This window comes from Silene latifolia, chromosome 3 (assembly GCF_048544455.1).
Source record: "Silene latifolia isolate original U9 population chromosome 3, ASM4854445v1, whole genome shotgun sequence".
Lineage (NCBI taxonomy): Eukaryota > Viridiplantae > Streptophyta > Magnoliopsida > Caryophyllales > Caryophyllaceae > Silene > Silene latifolia.
The window spans coordinates 16,223,758-16,230,902 of NC_133528.1; positions in this window are offsets into that span (position 1 = coordinate 16,223,758).

Consider the following 7,145-nt stretch of genomic DNA (forward strand, 5'->3'; position numbering starts at 1 on the left):
GTCTGGGTTCAGTGCTGGGGCTTCCTTTGGGCGTAGCCGTGGAAGTGTGAGTAATAGTTGGGGAGTGACCTGCTATAGCTGTGGTGGTGTAGGCCACAAGAGACATGAGTGCACAAGTGCACCGGGATCTTTCCGGAGACCTACACGAGCCGCGAGCAAATGACCGGGCTGGATCATGGCCAAACCGGGAGGTCGAGTTGCAGTGGAGGCAACCGCAACGGCGGTAATTCTTATCGAAACCACCAACGAACAACAACAACAATCAAGGGTCGGGTGCTAAGCGACCACTTGACCAAGATCTTGTCCGGGGAGGTGGGCGGAAGACCGATGTGGCAAGTTATTCATGATGGAGAAGAAAGCGGTGAGGAAGATGCGCACGTTATCACCGGTACATTCCTTGTTAATGGTATTCCTACCTTTGTTTTGTTTGATTCGGGGGCTTCTCAGTCGTTTGTGTCTTCGAGTCATGTTAAACAGTTGGGTTTGAGAGTATATGAGTCTGTTAGTGAGCAAGTTTTCATACCTTCGGGTGAGTCTGTATCTTGTGGGAGATTGTTTAGAGATGTATCTATGATAGTGGGGCAAGTTGATCTACCTGTAGACTTGCTAGAGTTTCCTTTTGACGGTTTTGAGATGATAGTCGGGATGGATTGGTTAGGAAAGTATAAAGCTAAGATAGACTGTAATCAAAAGAAAGTGTCTTTAAGAGGTCCTAAGGGTGTTAGTGTGTCTTATCGTGGGTTTCTAGTCAAACCCAAAGTTAAGTTGATTACATTTGTCACCTTGAAGTCTTATCCGAGGAAGGGATGTCCTTTGATCTTGTGCCATGTGAGAGATGACCGAGTAGAGAGTCCGACAGTTGATGAGATACCAGTGGTGGGAGAGTTTGCGAGATGTTTTTCAGAGGAGATTCCGGGGTTGCCACCGAAGAGGGAGATAGATTTCACCGTTGAGTTGAAGCCGGGGACGGGGCCAATCTCTAAGGCACCGCACCGTATGGGTCCTAAGGAGATGGAGGAGCTTAGGAAGCAGTTGGATGATTTGATAGAGAAGGGATACATTAGACCAAGTGTATCGCCGTGGGGAGCACCAGTTCTTTTCGTGAAGAAGAAAGATGGGAGTTTGAGGTTATGCATAGATTACAGGGAGCTGAACCGAGTGACGATAAAGAACAAGTATCCTTTGCCAAGGATAGATGACCTGTTTGATCAGTTGAGTGGTGCATCAGTCTTTTCTAAGATTGATTTGAGGTCGGGGTACCATCAGGTGAAGATTAGAGAGGTGGACATACCAAAGACAGCTTTCACGTCGAGGTATGGCCATTATGAGTATGTGGTGATGCCGTTTGGGTTGTCTAATGCGCCAGAAGTGTTTATGGATTTGATGAATAGAATCTTCAGACAGTTCTTGGACCAGTTTGTAGTGGTATTTATCGATGACATCTTAGTCTACTCTAAGACTAAGGAGGAGCATGAGGAGCATCTGAGGATCGTGTTGCAAACTTTGAGGGAGCATGAGTTGTATGCTAAGCTATCCAAGTGTGAGTTCTGGTTAGAGAAAGTTGCTTTTCTGGGGCATGTAATCTCTAAAGATGGGGTAGCTGTGGATCCGGCGAAGATAGAGGCAGTGACAAAGTGGGAAGCACCAAAGAATGTTGCCGAGGTTAGGAGTTTCTTGGGTTTAGCTGGATACTACAGACGGTTCGTGAAGGATTTCTCCAAGATAGCTAGACCTATCACAGCGTTGATGAGGAAAGAGAACATGTTTCGTTGGGATGAGAGTTGTGAGACGGCGTTCCAAACATTAAAGGAGCGTTTGACCACGGCTCTAGTCTTAGCATTACTGAAGGGACCGAGAACTTTGAGGTTTATACAGATGCCTCAAAGAATGGGCTGGGATGTGTGTTGATGCAGAATGGTAAAGTGATTGCCTATGCTTCTAGGCAATTGAAGCCTTATGAGGAGAACTACCCTACTCATGATCTGGAGTTGGGTGCAGTGGTGTTTGCTCTCAAGATTTGGAGACATTACCTTTATGGAGCAATCTTTAAGGTATTTTTCTGATCACAAGAGTCTCAAGTACATCTTCACACGAAGGAGTTGAACATGAGACAGAGGAGGTGGATGGAGGCGATTGGCGATTACGACATGGAAATCATCTACCATGAAGGGAAGGCCAATGTTGTTGCTGATGCTTTGAGTAGGAAGAGTGTACATTCTCTGTGTACAGCTCTATCCTTGATGAGGCTGAGGGATGAGGTAGCGAGCTTTGGGATACATATGATGCAGAAAGGAGATGCCATGGGTGATATGACAGTACAGCTTGAGTTTTATGATGATATTCGAGGTAAGCAGGCTTTGGATCCTAAGATGGTTGAGTGGAGAGCTGGAGTAGAGAAAGGGACAGTGTCCCGCTTTTCTATTCATACAGATGGTAGTTTGTGGTTTGATGGTAGGTGGTGTGTTCCTAATGATGAGGAGTTGAAAAAAACTATCATGACAGAGGCGCATTGCACACCATATTCAGTTCATCCAGGTGGAGACAAGCTATACAAGGATTTGAAGAAAACGTTTTGGTGGCCTGGGATGAAGAAAGAGACAGCTGAGTTTGTGTCCCGTTGTTTGACATGCCAGAGAGTTAAAGGGGAACAGCGACGACCACAAGGTAAGATTCAGTCTTTAGAGGTACCTGAGTGGAAGTGGGAATCCATTTCCATGGACTTCATTGTGGGTTTACCAAAGAGTCAACAAGGTAACAACATGATTTGGGTAATAGTGGATCGACTGACCAAGTCAGCTCACTTTGTTCCAATGAAAGATACATGGACTAAGGCACAATTGGCTATGGCCTATCGAAAGAACGTGCTTAAGTTACATGGAGTCCCTAAGGACATAGTGTCTGACAGAGATGCGAGGTTTATATCGAGGTTTTGGAAGGAGTTGCAGGAATCGTTGGGAACAACTTTGAAGATGAGTACAAAGACATTTTATCCTGCGCGACAGACGGGCGGATGAGAGAACAATCAAGACTCTTGAGGATATGTTGCGAGCTTGTGTGATGGATTTTGGTGGTAGGTATTTGGGAGCGAGAGGTTGGACTTGATAGAATTTTCTTACAATAATGACTATCACACGAGTATTGGTATGGCACCGTTTGAGGCTTTGTATGGGAGAATATGTAGGAGTCCAATCTGTTGGGATGATAGTGCTGAAGCAGTGGTTTTGGGACCAGAGATGGTGCATGAGATGGTGGAACAGATTAAAATGATCAGGGAAAGGATGAGAGCGGCTCGGGATCGACAAAAGAGTTATGCGAGATCTACATCACGGGATATAGAGTTTCGGGTTGGGGATAAGGTTCTTCGAAAGTGTCTCCTATGCGTGGGGTTATGAGATTTGGGAAGAAAGGTAAGCTGAGTCAGAAGTTCATCGGTCCTTATGAGATCTTAGAGCGAGTGGGAGAGGTTGTTTATCGTCTGGCTTTACCTGCTGCGTTAGAGAGAGTACACAATGTGTTTCACGTATCGCAGCTGCGGAAGTATGTGAGTGACCCGTCACATGTGTTAGAGGCAGAGAGCTTAGAGCTAGATGAGTCCTTATCATATCTTGAGGTGCCTAAGCAGATTCTAGACCGAAAGGTTAGAAAGACTAGGAGTGGTGACACAGTTTTGCTTAAGATCCTTTGGTCTAACCACGACACCGAGGAAGCTACATGGGAGCCAGAGGAAGCTATGAAAGAGCGTTACCCTTTCCTTTTTGATCAGGTATGTATGGTTACGGGGACGTAACCTTGTTTCTTTTAGGGGGTAGGAGATGATCGCGAATAGTTTTTAAGAGTTTTATACCCCTTTTGTATGTTGCGTCGGTATGTTTGTCGGGATGAGTTGGGTTAGTAACATGTTTTATGTTGAATTTTGTTTTGGTTGTTGAGTCGGGAATGTTATGGGAGTACCTTTGTTTAGTAGTGGTTTGAACTTCGGGGACGAAGTTCCTTTTAAGGAGGGAAGACTGTAATACTCCGTATTTATAAGTCTTGGGGTACTCTATCGAGTAGGCCTTACTCTGTCGAGTAAGGGTAAGTTGCGTTTTGGAAAAGTTTCGACTGTTGGGTACTCGATCGAGTAGTCGGGTACTCGATCGAGTAGGGGGTACTCGATCGAGTATCCTTGGGTACTCGATCGAGTAATGGGTTTTTCTGGGGAATTTTCTCGGGTTTTGTTAAATATGCGATTAAGGTATATAAGCTTTGTCGTCATTATTCTAAATCACTTTTGCAAAACCTAAATTCTTGTTTAAGAGAGAAAGCAAACAAGTTCTTCATCCTAATCGCATAATTAGCAATCCCCGGAGTTTGGAAGGTCAGTTCTTAGCGTTGATTATACCGTTGAGTTCCTTGCGTCGAGGGTAAGATCTATGTACCCTTTTTATTGTCTTTCCTTTGAATTGGTTAAACCCTAATTTAGAGATTTGGGGGTTTATGTGTAGTATGTGATTTGGTAGCCTTTATGTGTTGTATGATAGGAGGAGGGTTCATAGAGGAGGCTTTTTGATTCAAAGTAGAGAGACCGTCGATTGTGTGCTTACCGGGTAGGATTTCCTACTCGGTATTAGTCCCATAATGGGATATTGGTTGATGTATTGTATTTGGTTGTTTGGTATAATAATTGTATTGTGATTGTGGTTGTGATCGTTGTTGATGGTTCGCGAGGCGTGGCCTCGGGTGAGTGGGGTCACTTGCGGGAGTGGCTTCACGCCCTAGTTTCGCCTTCGTGGAACCCGCCACGAAGGGATGTGCACATTAATGGACGGGGTTATCGCTCACTATGTGGAGCGGGGATTTGGTGGGTACGGCTGCGGTCCCCCATCGCTGGCGGTGGTCCGGTGGATGATCGGTGATTGAGATGCTTGGATTTGGCGTGATTGCGTGTGTGTGGCGGTTAAGGCATCTGTTTGCCTTATTGTTATTATATATTGAATTGTGTGATTAGTCGACCCGGTGTTGTTTTGTAAACTGCGGTGATCCATTCGGGGATGGTGAGCAGATATTGAGCGGTATTGAGATGAGTCTTGGGATATTTGGGATGGCCACGACATGATGATAGGAGTCTTCATTTGTAGCTTATTAGTTATTTACATTTCGTTAGAACATCGGTTTGAGAACATGTATTGTACTTTCAGTTTGGTTTTGAGGATTGTACTTCTTCGCTAAGTATTTATAATTAAACGTTGTTTCTTCATTGTTTATTTGATTATCATACCTCGGGCAACCGAGATGGTAATGTCTTCATACCTGAGTGGTCCTGGTAAGGAACTTGGAGTATAGGGGTGTTACAGTTGCTGCCTCCTTTCTCGACGTTTGTCTCCTGATAATCCGTAAAAAGAGTTTGAAATAAGGTTTTACAAATCGGTTTTAAACATATTTTCGACGTAAATCTTACAATAATGATTACAAAAAATAAAGAACAATAAACAAAATAAGGATTTACACCCTCAGACTTACATGTTTGACGAAACGAGATTGACTAAGTTAACGTTTAGTGATGCTCGAGTCGAATGTACGACGAAAGTGCCGTCTTAGAGGAATTAAACATATTGATTAAGGTTGATTGATTGTGGAGTTGGTCAAATTGGTCGGTCATGGAAAACGAGGCTGGTACTCAGAAAGATCCGAGCTTACGTGGTCGAAAGTTCAAGCACGTAGACGCCAAAAAGTAAGAACGTGGTCTAGAATGCAAAGGGAGAAGAGAAGGGCGGACACTCGCGTGAAAAATATAAGGACCGAAGGTCTCTATTTATACTAATCACGGAATTAGAGTTTAGGAAAGGAGAGAAAGATCCGGAAACAACCGACTTAGGTTAAACACGGAAACTTGGACAAAAAGAAAACCCTGAGAAAAGGCGCAGCAGGTGCTGCGTCCCTTGGAAGAGGCGCAGCACTTGCTGCGTCCTTTCCCCAGCGGTCTCCTCCTGCGCAAGAAAGCGCGTTTGACAGCCTGTCGTATTTTAGGCATAACTTTCTCTAAAAGACGGTTTTAGGAAATGAAGACAGTTTTTGACCCGGACTCCAAATGAACTCTAATTACTGCCAAAACGACCGTAATGACACCTAGATGACAACCATGAGGTAGACACAAGTATTTGAGCTATCACTTGACGATAAACTTACGAATTGTCATAAATCATTTCGTGTACCAAACATGCGGCCCAATCATCACCGGGTGGTTTGCAGGAGGTGCGGAAATGAGGTATCTACACATTCACGATACCGAGCATACTAGTTCTTTTCTTCACGACACTCTTCAACCCATTGATCAAGTTTTCATAATAAGTCCGACTTCACCTAGTACCACGACGACAACTTTGCCACCCGTTCCAACAACTGGTCCCTTGCAATCCGACACACATAACACCACGTCCACCACATTTCCTCAACCCAATGATACTGGATCCGGGGATCCACCCATTTTGGGCCGAGGCCATCGTCTCAAAATTCCGAATTCCAATATAAAGGATTTTATTCAACCAAAACGAGCCTCTTCTCATGTACTCACCGCATCAACTCCGTCGTCGGGTACTCGGTATCCTATCTCTCACTATGTTCATTATTCTAAATCTTCTCCTAATCATCAAGTTTTTCTATCGGCCGTGACTAAACATCACGAGCCTAGTTCTTTAAAAGATGCAGCACAGGTTCCCGAATGGCAAAATGCTATGCAACTCGAACTTGAGGCTCTTGAAAAGAATAAGACTTGGACTCTCGAGCCCTAGCTAGCCAATAAAAATGCAATAGGCTCCAAATGGTATACAAGATTAAATACAATGCCGATGGTACAATCGAAAGATACAAGGCTCGCTTAGTGGTTATGGGGAACCGTAAAGTTCAAGGGGTGGACTACAACGAAACCTTTGCACCCACAATCAAGCATGTCACGGTTCGTACCCTTCTCGCTATAGCAGCCGCAAAACAATGGACCCTCCACCAAATGGATGTCCACAGCGCTTTCCTTCACGGCGATCTCAACGAAGAGGTATACATGAAACTCCCTCCGGGTCTTACCGCTCCTAAAGATGGTTTGGTTTGCCGCCTTCGTAAATCCTTATATGGGCTCCGTCAAGCTCCACGGTGTTGGTATGCTAAGTGTCATG